The sequence below is a fragment of the Gopherus flavomarginatus genome, chromosome 5 (genome assembly GCF_025201925.1).
Source record: "Gopherus flavomarginatus isolate rGopFla2 chromosome 5, rGopFla2.mat.asm, whole genome shotgun sequence".
Classification (NCBI taxonomy): domain Eukaryota; kingdom Metazoa; phylum Chordata; order Testudines; family Testudinidae; genus Gopherus; species Gopherus flavomarginatus.
The window spans coordinates 85,107,337-85,121,119 of NC_066621.1; the positions used below are offsets into that span (position 1 = coordinate 85,107,337).

General features: G+C 41.4%; 1 protein-coding gene and 1 long non-coding RNA gene across 5 annotated transcripts in view; both read left to right on the top strand.

Annotated features, from left to right (window-relative positions):
• Nucleotides 1-11,138, top strand: part of LOC127052183 (uncharacterized) — a 29,159-nt gene extending 18,021 nt beyond the window's left edge. The window contains exons 2-4 of the long non-coding RNA XR_007774692.1: nt 8,301-8,429; nt 9,196-9,471; nt 10,547-11,138. This is a non-coding gene — a long non-coding RNA (uncharacterized LOC127052183). The remainder of the gene's footprint in view (nt 1-8,300; nt 8,430-9,195; nt 9,472-10,546) is intronic.
• The window catches only part of TMEM263 (transmembrane protein 263), a 348,456-nt gene that overhangs the window by 114,148 nt on the left and 220,525 nt on the right, over nt 1-13,783 (top strand). The gene's annotated exons all lie outside the window — the stretch shown is intronic.

The window sequence follows — 13,783 nt, forward strand, 5'->3', positions numbered from 1 at the left end:
CCATAGAAGATGTATTGGCTATTATGGTAGATCATAATCAAAAAGTCAGTGCTAATCTACTACTAGCAAACTGGTGATCCTGAAACACAACCAAGTGTGCATTCACTTTCCTCAGCAACTAGAAGCTTCCATCCAAAATGACATGTCATGGCTTAGTGGTATCTGGCTGCCCAAGCATAGAAAGCATTCCTGCTAGTGAAATTGTGTTCTGAGCACAACTCTGAAGGGCTGCATGTGGTGGCATTCAGTTGATATAAGATGTCACACTAGAAGTGGCAGCTGTATTCTACGTCAAGTGATGAGTTACGGGAACAAGACTTAAAATTAACCTACAGGAGTGGGTGATGTGTTGGCACTACATATTTTTCACTTTGTCAATCTATTGTGGGTTTTTGAGTGAAAAGAAGATTGTGTCAATTTCTCCAGCTGCTTTTTGAAACCGATTGGCCTGAGTTCATACAAAAGGAAAACAAAACTCTGCTTTTTCTTTTCTATAATAATACCGACAGTGATGAACAAAACAGCTAGTTAGAAAAGTCCCTTCTCTGTGGAACTTTCAATCTAAATTGAGTAGCTCCAGGACCAAACAAGGTAAAGGACAAGGATAAGAGCAAGCAGAGTTGTATTCAATCAGTTATGGGAAGCTAGGTGGAAAGTGGGGATTTAAGAAGAGGCAGGGTGCTTAGTGTGTAGGAAAAGAGAGGCTGTTCCTAGCTTTTAAGCTTGTGAAGACTGGTCTAGAAAACTCTCTGCAAAAATTAACAGTAGAGGTCTAGAAAGCAATCAAAGGTTGGAGATTCAGGAGGAAGGCCGCCACTCTTTCTAGCTTTTTCCGCCTCAGTCTTGCCCAAGTCTTAGAGATGTTGTGTCCAGCCTGGCAACTTGGGTGTCAAGTCTCTTGCTGATTTGTTAATCCCCTGGAGTATAGAATACATAATGGCAACTCTTCCTTAACAGTAATGGTCATAAGAACGGCCATACTGGGTTTGACCTAAGGTTCATCAAGCCCAGTATCCTGTCCTCTGACAGTGGCCAATGGCAGGTGCCCCAAAGGGAATGAACAGACAAGTTATCTTGAAGTGATCCATGCTCTGTCACGCAATCCCAGCTTCTGGCAGACGGAGGCTAGGAACACCATTTCTGCCCGTCCTGGCTAATAGCCATTGATGGACCTATCTTCCATGAACCTAACTAGCTCCCTTTTGAACCCCGTTATAGCACTGGCCTTCACAGCACCCTCTGGCAAGGAGTTACAGAGGTTGACAGTGCGTTGTGTGAAAAAATACTTTCTTGTGTTTGTTTTAAACCTGCTACCTATTAACTTCATTTGGTGGCCCCTTATTCTTGTATTATGAGAAGGAGTAAATCAACTCTTCCTTATTTACTTTCTCTGTACCACCCATGATTTTATAGACCTCTATCATATCACCTCTTAGTCCCCTTTTTTCCAAGCTGAAAAGTCCAAGTTATATTAATCTCTCTTCATATGGAAGCTGTTCTATACCCCGAATCATTTTTGTTTCCTGTTTCTGAATCTTTTCCAATTCCAATATATCTTTTTTTTGAGATGGGGACAACCACATCTGCATGCAGTATTCAAGGTGCGGGCATACTATGGACTTGTATAGAGGAAACATGATATTTTCCATCTTATTATCTATCCCTTTCTTGGTGATTCCCAACATTCTGTTCGCTTTTTTTGACTGCCACTGCACATTGAGTGGATGATTTCAGAGAACTATCCACAGTGACTCCAAGATCTCTTTCTTGAGTGGTAACAGCTAATTTAGACCCCATCATTTTATATGTACAGTTGGGATTATGCTTTCCAATGTGCATTACTTTGCATTTATCAACACTGAATTTCATCTGCCATTTTGTTGCCCAGTCACCCAGTTTTGTGAGTACCTTTGGTAGCTCTTCACAGTCTGCCTGGGACTTAACTATCTTGAATAGTTTTGTATCATCTGCAAATTTTGCCACCTCACTGTTTACCCCTTTTCCCAGATCATTTATGAATATGTTAAATAGAACTGGACCCAGTACTGATCCCTGGGGGACACCACTATTTACCTCTCTCCATTCTGAAAACTGACCATTTATTCCTTCCCTTTGTTTCCTATCTTCTAATCAGTTACCAGTCCATGAGAGAATCTTCTCTCTTTATCTCATGACTGCTTATTTTGCTTACAAGCCTTTAGTGAGGGACCTTGTCAAACGCTTTCTGAAAATCTAAATACATTATATCCACTGGATTTGCTTTGTCTGTATGCTTGTTGACCCCCTCAAAGGGGGTGAGGCATGATTTCCCTTTACAAAAACCATGTTGACTATTTCCCAACAAATTATGTTCATATGTGTCTGACAATTTTGTTCTTTACGAAGTGTGACACCTTCTTGTCAACTGTCTAAAATGGGCCATCTTGATTATCACTAAAGTTTGTTTTTCTCCTGCTGATCATAGCTCATCTTAATTAATTAGCCTCTTACAGTTGGTATGGCAACTTCCACCTTTTGATATTCTCTGTATGTATGTATATTTCTTACTGTATGTTCCATTCTATGCATCTGATGAAGTTGGCTGTAGTCCACGAAAGCTTATGCTCAAATAAATTTGTTAGTCTCTAAGGTGCCACAGGTACTTCTGTTCTTTTTGCGGATACAGACTAACACGGCTGCTACTCTGAAACCTGTGATAATACAGGATTTATCAATATACACGAGAGTATCTTAGTGCAACTTCACTATCTTCTTGGTTTTTGTCATGCCCCTTCTTTTTCTTTTGTGTATATCTCTTTTCCTTTCTTGTCTGTGTTGTATCTTTATGTTCAGTTATCTGTCTAAATCAAATCATAAACTCCTTGGGGCTGGTTCCTTGTCTGTAAAGCACTATGCACACCAGTGGCAGTGTATTAATAGCAACATTCAACCTTAATTACATCGGCCTCTGCGGAAGACATAATAACCCAATTTAAAATAAAAACAATATTTTGGGGGGCAAGGAGATTCTTTTCTTCTTGGTTCTCAAGATTCCTGCAGCATGGAACATCCAGTGACCCATTAGACCCTTCCATGTTAATGCTGTATTTATAATGAAAGTCAATGCAAAGTAAAAATGTGATTACATTGTCAGTTTACAGGTGGGATATAAATAGTTTTAACAGATCCCTATTGCTTGCAGTCCTGCTGTTTGGCAGTAGTGGTTGTGATGTCTTGAAATGTTCATTAAACTGACTTGAAGTGTTGTTTAAACTCAGTGCCTTGCACAGTCAGCCAAATTCGCTGCTGTTTTCCATTCCCTGAATCAATCAGGACTTTGAGGCTCTACATTTTAATTTCTTTTGCATCAGAAATGACTTTGCAAGCTTGTTTGTGCACCTCAGTTGCATAAATTGCCTTTTTGGCTGTCAAAAATAAGGCGTCCATGCTGGAGTACTGCGGAAGAGGACTGCTACTGCAAGCTTTTTCAGAGACCAGGGTCTAGGTTCAAAACATATGAAGCAGACTTCAAATTTCAGCTTTATTACTTCAAACTCAAGATATTCAGACTAGGAAGGTGCCTAATTTGTTTTTTTGTTTGTTTGTATAGCAAGAAGTAAAAGTTCAGCTGTAGGATTTAATACTCCATTAATTGCTGGAGGTTGAGCAGTACTGTGCAAACAATGAATACCTGGAAGGCAGATCTAAGAATTTTAGGGTCCTGATAAGGCATAGTGTGATAGACTGTTGACAGATGTTTTTAACCCAAGTGACTCAGACTTCAGAGATTGAAAAGGAGCTGACAGATCAAAAGTAAGGCTTTCTTTCACTTTCTAAATACATTTTCCCTTCACATTGGTATTCTCTTCTCCTCTTCATCATTTCTGAGAGGGCTTGCACTGGTTTAGTGTGGCAAAGGACTATCATTTTCGTACCTCTGCTGTTGGGTTGAAACTGAAGTATTTGCATCCCTATCCTAGTCAAATGCATTTGTAAAATGGGTAGAATTGAAGAATCCAATCAATCAGATAATTACAACCTTCACTTATATAATCACTAGTCCCCACAGAATAGTTTTACTGGCTTCACTCACCTATCCCTAAGAAAAGGCTGGTGGGACACAACAGTAGTTAGGCTCATAGACTCTAGGACTGGAAGGGACCTCGAGAGGTCATCGAGTCCAGTCCCCTGCCCTCATGGCAGGACCAAATACTGTCTAGACCATCCCTGATAGACATTTATCTAACCTACTCTTAAATATCTCCAGAGATGGAGATTCCACAACTTCCCTAGGCAATCTATTCCAGTGTTTAACTACCCTGACAGTTAGGAACTTTTTCCTAATGTCCAACCTAAATCTCCCTTGCTGCAGTTTAAGCCCATTGCTTCTTGTTCTATCATTGGAGGCTAAGGTGAACAAGTTTTCTCCCTCCTCCTGATGACACCCTTTTAGATACCTGAAAACTGCTATCATGTCCCCTCTCAGTCTTCTCTTTTCCAAACTAAACAAACCCAATTCCTTCAGCCTTCCTTCATAGGTCATGTTCTCAAGACCTTTAATCATTCTTGTTGCTCTTCTCTGGACCCTCTCCAATTTCTCCACATCTTTCTTGAAATGTGGTGCCCAGAACTGGACACAATACTCCAGTTGAGGCCTAACCAGCGCAGAGTAAAGTGGAAGAATGACTTCTCGTGTCTTGTTTACAACACACCTGTTAATGCATCCCAGAATCACGTTTGCTTTTTTTGCAACAGTATCACACTGTTGACTCATATTTAGCTTGTGGTCCACTATGACCCCTAGATCTCTTTCTGCCATACTCCTTCCTAGACAGTCTCTTCCCATTCTGTATGTGTGAAACTGATTGATTGTTCCTTCCTAAGTGGAGCACTTTGCATTTATCTTTATTGAACTTCATCCTGTTTACCTCAGACCATTTCTCCAACTTGTCCAGATCATTTTGAATTTTGACCCTGTCCTCCAAAGCAGTTGCAATCCCTCCCAGTTTGGTATCGTCCGCAAACTTAATAAGCGTACTTTCTATGCCAACATCTAAATCGTTGATGAAGATATTGAACAGAACTGGTCCCAAAACAGAACCCTGTGGAGCCCCACTTGTTATACCTTTCCAGCAGGATTGGGAGCCATTAACAACTACTCTCTGAGTACGGTTATCCAGCCAGTTATGCACCCACCTTATAGTAACCCCACCTAAATTGTACTTTCCTAGCTTATCTATAAGAATATCATGCGAGACCGTATCAAATGCCTTACTAAAGTCTAGGTATATCACATCCACCGCTTCTCCCTTATCCACAAGGCTCGTTATCCTATCAAAGAACGCTATCAGATTAGTTTGACACGATTTGTTCTTTACAAATCCATGCTGGCTATTCCCTATCACCTTACCACCTTCCAAGTGCTTGCAGATGATTTCTTTGATTACCTGCTCCATTATCTTCCCTGGCACAGAAGTTAAACTAACTGGTCTGTAGTTTCCTGGGTTGTTTTTATTTCCCTTTTTATAGATGGGCACTATATTTGCCCCCTTCCAGTCTTCTGGAATCTCCCCCGTCTCCCATGATTTCCCAAAGATAATAGCTAGAGGCTCAGATACCTCTTCCATTAACTCCTTGAGTATTCTAGGATGCATTTCATCAGGCCCTGGTGACTTGCAGGCATCTAACTTTTCTAAATGATTTTTTACTTGCTCTTTCCTTATTTTCTCTTCTAAACCTACCCTCTTCCCGTAAGCATTCACTATACTAGACATTCCTTCAGACTTCTCAGTGAAGACCGAAACAAAGAAGTCATTAAGCATCTCTGCCATTTCCAAGTCTCCCGTTACTGTTTCCCCCTCCTCACTGAACAGTGGGCCTACCCTGTCCTTAGTCTTCCTCTTGCTTCTAATGTATTGATAAAAAGTCTTCGTGTTTCCCTTTATTCCCATAGCTAGTTTGAGTTCATTTTGTGCCTTTGCTTTTCTAATCTTGCCTCTGCATTCCTGTCTTATTTGCCTATATTCATCCTTTGTGATCTGACCTAGTTTCCATTTTTTATATGACGCCTTTTTATTTTGTAGGTCACGCAAGATCTCAAGGGTAAGCCAAGGTGGTCTTTCCTTAGGTTTTCTCAGACCCTGAGCTGATTAGTCACAATTTGCAGCTCTCAGGTTGAAATGTAGACTGGCCCTTTGAAAATGAGTCCAATCATTGGCTTATGTGCCTAAAATTAAAACATGATGTGTTGGTTTGCACATGTTCACATTTTTGCTGTAGATGAGTAAATCAGCTGTGCCTTGGTGATTCATACCATAATCAGAATCCTATTGTCTCTCTCTTCCCCTGTCATGATTGTCCCAGACACTTGGAATTTGTGTGTTTGTGTTTTCAAGCTTTTTTTTTTTCTTATCAAAAACTACTCCTTTCCTCCATTTCAGTGTCACCACTTTCTAAAAGGTGAGTAATTCTTTAGGGACCATCAGTTCTGGTTACATCTGCTCTCAAAATGAGGTTGCAATACACCTGGCAGTGCTAGGATTTGAATTTCCAATGAGACTCCAATGTAAAGGGTCAATGCATTGATACACCAGAGCATTCATGACATCTTTAAAATACCCAAAAAACTCTTTTTCTCCAGTGGCTCAGAACATGAAGCTGAGCTCAAGGTATGACAATACCAGGCTATGGAGTTTCAGATTGGTGAGAGAGATAAGGCTGTACTGTAACCTGAAATCTGTTTGTGGGACAAAACCATTGTCTTCAGGGAACATTAAGCAAAAAGAGCAGAGGAGAATAGCTGAGGAGGCACTCCACATAACTGGAACAATGTGGCAGTCTCTGACCGAGGTTAGAGCCAATGTTATCAGGCTTTATAATCCAAATTCGCACCTTATATAAAAGCAGCTGAAATAATTTCAATGTACAAAAATTTTGAATCTAGTTTCATTTAGTTTAGAGAGAAAATAGCAATAAAAAAAGTGGAGAGATTCCATTGCCCCGCGTCCTGTGGAATCTCTTATTTCTGAGGAAAGAGGGATCTGCATGAATTAAGTTGAGCTGCAAGACATGTTGAGTATGACCATGAATACTAAAGAGGAGCAAGAATTTATTATGTAAATTATGTAATATTATGTAAAAGTTCCATATTTCTAAAATGTCCCTGTTGTACCCCAAAATGCCCTCATTGTGCCCAGTAATCTTGTTTCACTGTCCAGATTGAATAGAACACTGTTCTGCTTTGGCGACGTGGTTATGACAGCACAAATTCCTAGTTTACACTTAAAAGGTTACACTGCAGTCTTATTACTTCAGTAACTGCAAGGAAGCAATAGAACTATGTTTCCCATGTTTAAGAAGGATGAATTCAAACTGGAAAAGGTACAGAGAAGGGCTACTAGGATGATCTGAGGAATGGAAAACCTGTCTTATGAAAGGAGACTCAGAGCTTAGCTTGTTTAGCCTAACCAAAAGGAGGCAGAGGGGAGATATGATTGCTCTCTATAAATATATCAGAGGGATAAATACCAGGGAGGGAGAGGAATTATTTAACCTCAATACCAAGAACAAATGGATATAAACTGTCCATCAGGAAGTTGGCTTGAAATTAGATGAAGGTTTCTAACCATCAGAGGAGAGAAGTTCTGGAACAGCCTTCCATGGGGAGCAGTGGAGGCAAAAGACATATCTGGCTTCAACACTAAGCTTGATAAGTTTTTATTGAGGGAATAGTATGATGGGATAGCCTAATTTTTTGCAATTAATTGACCTTTGACTATTAGCGGTAAATATGCCCGATGGCCAGTGTTGGGATGTTAGATGGGGTGGGATCTGAGTTACTACAGGGAATTCTTTCCTGCATGTCTGACTGGTGAGTCTCTTGCCCACATGCTCAGGGTTTAGCTGATCGCCATATTTGGGGTCGGGAAGGAATTTTCCTTCAGGGCAGATTGGCAGAGGCCCTGGGGCACGGGTCACTTGCCGGAGGATTTTCTGCACCTTGAAGGCTTTAAACCATGATTTGAGGACTTAAATGGCTCAGACATAGGTTAGGGGTTTGTTGCAGGAGTGGGTGGGTGAGATTCTGTGGCCTGTGTTGTGCAGGAGGTCAGACTAAATGATCTTAATGGTCCCTTCTGACCTTAAAGTCTAACTACAAGTACTAAACTTAAACTGTGTGTCCAGTTGAAATGTGCTTAAAAACCTTCACCCCTTCATTTCTATTTTTTTAATTATGTATTGGTATACAGTGCTATAAGTGTACATTTAGAAAAACATGAAAGCTCTTACCTTCGCAGTCTTACTTTGCCTTTACTTTTCAGAGCTTGTCTACACTTAAAAGGCTCCAGTGGTGCCAGTGCAGCTTGGTAATCCACCTCCCTGCGTGGTGGTAGCTATGTCAACAGGAGAAGTCCTCCCCTTGATATAGCGCTGTCCACACCGGGAGTTAGGTTGGTATAACTGTGTTGCACACAGATTTTCCACATCCCAAATTATGTAGTTATACCAGCATAAGTTACTAGTGTAGATGAATCCTCATTGAAAATGAGTTTGGTGAGCTTAGCGTAGCTCTTAATAGCTTTTGGTCCACACCATATAGGTACTACATAGTTCACCGCTATTGTCAACTCACTGAGGAGACTCTCAGGATAGGAATAATAGGAGTGGGAGGGGTTGCAAATCAGAGGCAAAGTGCAGCATCAGGGCTGGGTTTGAGGGAGCTAGAACTGGAAGAGCAGAGGCTATTGTAGGCCAGGAAAGAGGTAAACTGGCCGAACCTGTTCGGCTCAGGACGGGAATAGCAGAGTGGGCTGCAGGTCGTGAATGAAGTGCATTGTCAGAGTTCTGTATGTGGTAGTCTACACAGCACCTACCTGTGCTATAAAACTGTCTCTGCCTAGAGTATTAATTAGATGAGGTAATATCTTTTACTGGACTAACTTCATGAAGTTGAGATTCTTTTGAGCTAAACAGTGACTTGAAGAGCTCTGTGTTGCTCAAAAGTTGGACTAATAAACTGGGTTAGGTAATACATTTTTTTATCTCCCTAATATCCTGGGAACAACAGGGCTACAATGCTGTATTAACTTACTTTCACAAGCACTAAAATATACCCATATAACATTATCCAGCATATAATACACTTAAGGACTGTCTGTGGATTTTCAAGGGGGCAAGTGACGAAGTAGAATACTTGTGCCCTGTTTTCTCTGATAGGGATGGACAAGTGAGCGTTGTCAAGCTGTCTGACTTCTTGAAAGTGCATTCTCTAAAGTCAGAGTGAAGAGTGAGGCACTGAGAAGAGAAAATATAAAGAGAGCACGTACTGGATGGATCAATTGCTGACAGCCCTAATTTTGTTCCTAATAATCTATCTCACCAGAAGAAAAACTTTTAGTGCACAACCTTGAATTATTTTACATCTATCATGTTTTGCAATCCTGGCACCATCTCTGATACAGATTTTTTTTCATACTCTCCTTCGTCGCCCAGGTAAATTAAATCCTATTGAAACAGCTGTCTGTTGCCACAGAGGGCATTGCTTGTGTGTGAAAGACAGCGGCTTTTCATAGGGCGGAAATTAGATAGGCTTCTCATGGGAGAAATATTCGTAAGTCAGAATGTCGGCCGGTGAATGCAGCATCCTGACTCTTATGTGTTTTTCCAGGTTGGTCCTCACTACTGTCACTGAAAGAATGTGTCCTGAGTTTAAGTGGACACCAGTGAATGAAAGATGTGCTAGGGTTTGGGGTTAAACATGCACTGTGGACTTTGTTTCTTAAGAGTGTGACGTGTATTTGACTTAACTTTTCAAGAAATATTTCATCTGCTGCATTCCCTTTATCCGCCAATTCTATAAAAAGCAGCCCAAGTTTTCCTTGTGTTATTTCGTCTTCATAAACCCCATACTACTTTTTGCTCATGTTCCCTTTCTCCTTTGGATAATTAAATACCTATCTGATATTTTTGTTCTAATATTCTCCTGCAGAAGTAGGAGTACAAGAGAGTCTCAGCCAAAGATTATGGGTCTATTACAGGAGTGGGTGGGTAGGGTTCTGTGGCCTGCTATGTGCAGGAGGTCAGACTAGATGATCACCATGGTCCCTTGTGGCCTTGAAGTCCAAGTCTATAAAGTAATTGAAAAGGTTGTTTTCATTGTTGAAGCACAGTTCCACATTCTCCCTCCCCCTAACCTTTAGTTTTCCTATGACACTTCTTGCCTTTTCAAACACAATTCAGTCATTTAAGTACACCAGTTCATACTTTTAGCACCTCAAGATGCTTATTTCCTGAACCCATTATATTTCTCGTATTTATAAATATTACACAAAACTACATTAAAATATCATTATTAAGGTTGCAAAGTCTAGCACCCAAAAGTTATGAAATGCTAGGATTAAAGTTGCCTGTGCAACCTTAATCTGGCCTCTGATGCCTGTGCATTATGATAGTCTAACTACATGATCACATACTATATTCTTTTTCCACAGGAGTTCTGCCTCACTCAGTGCACAGGATGGATGTGCTCACTTAATGACCAGCTATTCAATATTTATTTTCTCTTCAGAGTTCAACGTGTGGCCCCACACCACCATGCTGTTCTAATCCTGCTCTGAAGACTGAATTATTCATTTCCTCGTGGGATTTTCCATGATACTTATCGCTAGAAGAGTATCTGAGTTCTTCACAAACATTTATTTTCACAGAATCCATGGGAGATGGGGCTATTCCCATTTTCCGGGTAGTGAATGGAGGCACAGAGAGAGTATAAGATCAGAATGATCAACTAATTTTTAGTGCCCTGTTTAAGATACCTGGGACCTGATTTTACAGCATACTTATCATTATATAACACTTCATATGTTCAAAGCACAGTTCCCATGGACTTCAACTACAGCTGTGAGTGTTCAGCACTTCTGGAAATCAGACCCCAGAGTCTTATATAAGGCACCCAGAAAATGAGGAACACATATTTGTGACTACCTGTGAAAGTTTAAGTGGTTTGCCTAGCAGTACGCAGGAACTCTATGGCAGAGGCAGGGAATTCAGTTCTCCAGAGCAGAATTAAACTGCCTTAACCATGCAACTAGATATCAGCAAATTAATTGATAATTTTCTTCTAATTTTGTTTTAACTGAAAAATTTTGATTTGTACCCAGTCTATTGATTTTTTTTTTTCTCCTCACCAAAACAAAACAAAGTGTGCAGGTCAAGTCTAATTGACAATTTCTAAACCTTTGGGTCTGTCACAGGTGCTTGGCCCTGATCCCTCTAAAAGGGACCAAGTCCCTTATGACCAGCAGCCTGCTTATGAGGAGGTTTTTGAGCCTCGTGAAAGACACCTATAGCTAATTAGGTCATGACTAGTTCTACAAGCCTGCTGTCTGAGAGGAAGGCTGCCAGAGCAGGGACGTAACTGAAAGGGGATCCTGTGAGCTAGACCTGTCTGGAAAGGATTCTAGGCAGTGGGTGACCAAAACAGGTTGCAAGAAAGCCAAAGTAGCCCAGTAAAACAGCTTAGGCTGGAGAGGACTGTGGAGAATGTGCTTTGGGATGATAGGAGGATGGGAAGCATGTCACCTGAGAAAAGGAAATGGCCAGGACTGCACTGCACATGAGCCTGTTTGTTTTTCCTGTTTTGCATTAAAGCTTCTCTGTTGGACTGTTTCAGGGCCCAACTGACACAGGTAACTCAATAAAGAGAAATCTGTTTTGGGTAAATATTTGAGTTAAGAAGTGTCCTGTGGGTGCTTATTGGAGCAGCTGAGATGCCTGGCCTCTCAGGAGCACTAGGGAGAAAACCCACCCCCTCACATTTTCATTCAGAAAATGTTGAAATGAACAGTTTTGACTTCCTAAATGTTTTCCTCATTTCTTTATTCGAATGGAACTGTCTGCCGAATTTGACCCAAATTAACAAATAACTTCAGTCTGCCTGAAACTACCCCTTTTAGTGAATTTACTATTTGCCTAAAACATTTCACCCAGGTGTAGATGAGATCAGCCTTTCTCTTCCTGCAATCCACTGCCTCATTTGTTACATAACTTCCATCTTTTGAAATAAATGAAGCCAGGGTCCCACAATCTCCTCATGGCACTACCCTGATTCAGCTCTAGCCTGTGCACTGAATGAGGCTGGGGCCCTGTGGAAAAACATATAATATAATTAAAGATAATCCATATGCACAAGGAGGCCAAATGAAGGTTGTGCATGGAACCTTAATTCTTACACTTCCTAACTTCTGAGTGCTTGGCTTTGCAGCCTTGATAATGTTCTTTTATGTACTTTTGTGTGTTATTTTGCAGATTTTTTATTTTTTATTTTTTAAAAGCAAGTAGAAAACAACAAATTCCATCATGTGGCATTGCATTGACACTCATATGGGTCATCAGCAGGTTTGGAACCTTTACATCCGATCTCTGTCACTTGAGTTTATGGAATAACTGATAGCAGTAGTACATTGTTGGGAGATGGGATGCTTTGCCCAGTGGGTTTCACAGCAGAGGAATGGTGAAACTTGGAAATCTTCATTCTCATTCTAGACTCTGGAGGGGAGCATGCTTTGATGAGAATAGACTCTTCTGCCCATTTCCCCACAAACTTGTTCCCTTCTGCCTCATCTCCTCCAACCTGTCCTAGTCCTGTCTCTTCCCCACCCTGGCTCCTTGTCAAAATCCCAGTCTCCACTCCTTAAGCTTCTCATCTTGGTCCCAGTCTCCCCACCCAGATCCTCATCCAATCTCCATTTTTCTCCCAGGCTCCCAGTCCCACTTTTTGCCCAGTTTGTGCAATCACAGTCACCTGCTCCCCATCTCAGTTTCCTTTGCCCCTTGCTCATCCAGTCCCAATTGCCCTGCCCTGCCTGTGTCCTTGTCAGATCTGTCTCTGCTTCACCCCTCCCTATTCCTCTGTGGGCCTCCTCATTACAAAATCATGACTGGTGTGGAGAAAGTACATAGCAAGTGTTATTTACTTCTCATAACACAAGAACTAGGGGTCACCAAATGAAATTAATAGGTAGCAAGTTTAAAGCAAACACAAGAAAGTATTTCTTCACACAAGCACAGTCAACCTGTAGAACTTGCCAGAGGATGTTATGAAGGCCAGGACTATAACAGGGTTCAAAAAAGAACTGGATAAATTCATGGAGGATAGGGCCATCAATAGCTATTAGCCAGGATGGGCAGTGATAGTGTCCCTAGCCTCTGTTTGCCAGAGGCTGGGAATGAGTGACAGGGAACGGATCACTTGATGATTACCTGTTCTGTTCATTCCATCGGGGGCAGGTGACATTGGCCACTCTTGGAAGACAGGGTACTGGTCTAGATGGACCTTGGTCTGACCCAGTATGGCCGTTCTTATGTTTTTAATCCAATCTCAGATGCTCCTCTCAACCTCTGCTTGGCTTGTTGTCTTAGTCTCTTTGCCCAGCCAATGTCAATTCTCCTTCCACACCCTGGTTCCTCATCAGATCTCTCTCCTCCTTTGGCTCCCAATTCCTGTCTCTCTGACCCACTCCCTCCAAGGCTCCTTGTCCCATTCTACTCCCCCTGTCTGCATTGCCATTCTGTCTTCAAATCGGGTAGTTTCCTCTGACTGTCTGGCCCTAGCAGAAGTGACATAATGAGCACAGGAGAAACAGTCTCCCTCTCTCAGTTTTGATGTCTGGACCAGTGCCTGCAGCAGCCCAGAGGTACACTTTGTAGGAAAAGTCCTACTCTGTACTGGGTTGGAGCATTCCGAGCACAGACAGAATCTCTGGAAACTTAAGATGCGAAGCTCTGGCAAGTCTTCAATTTTTCA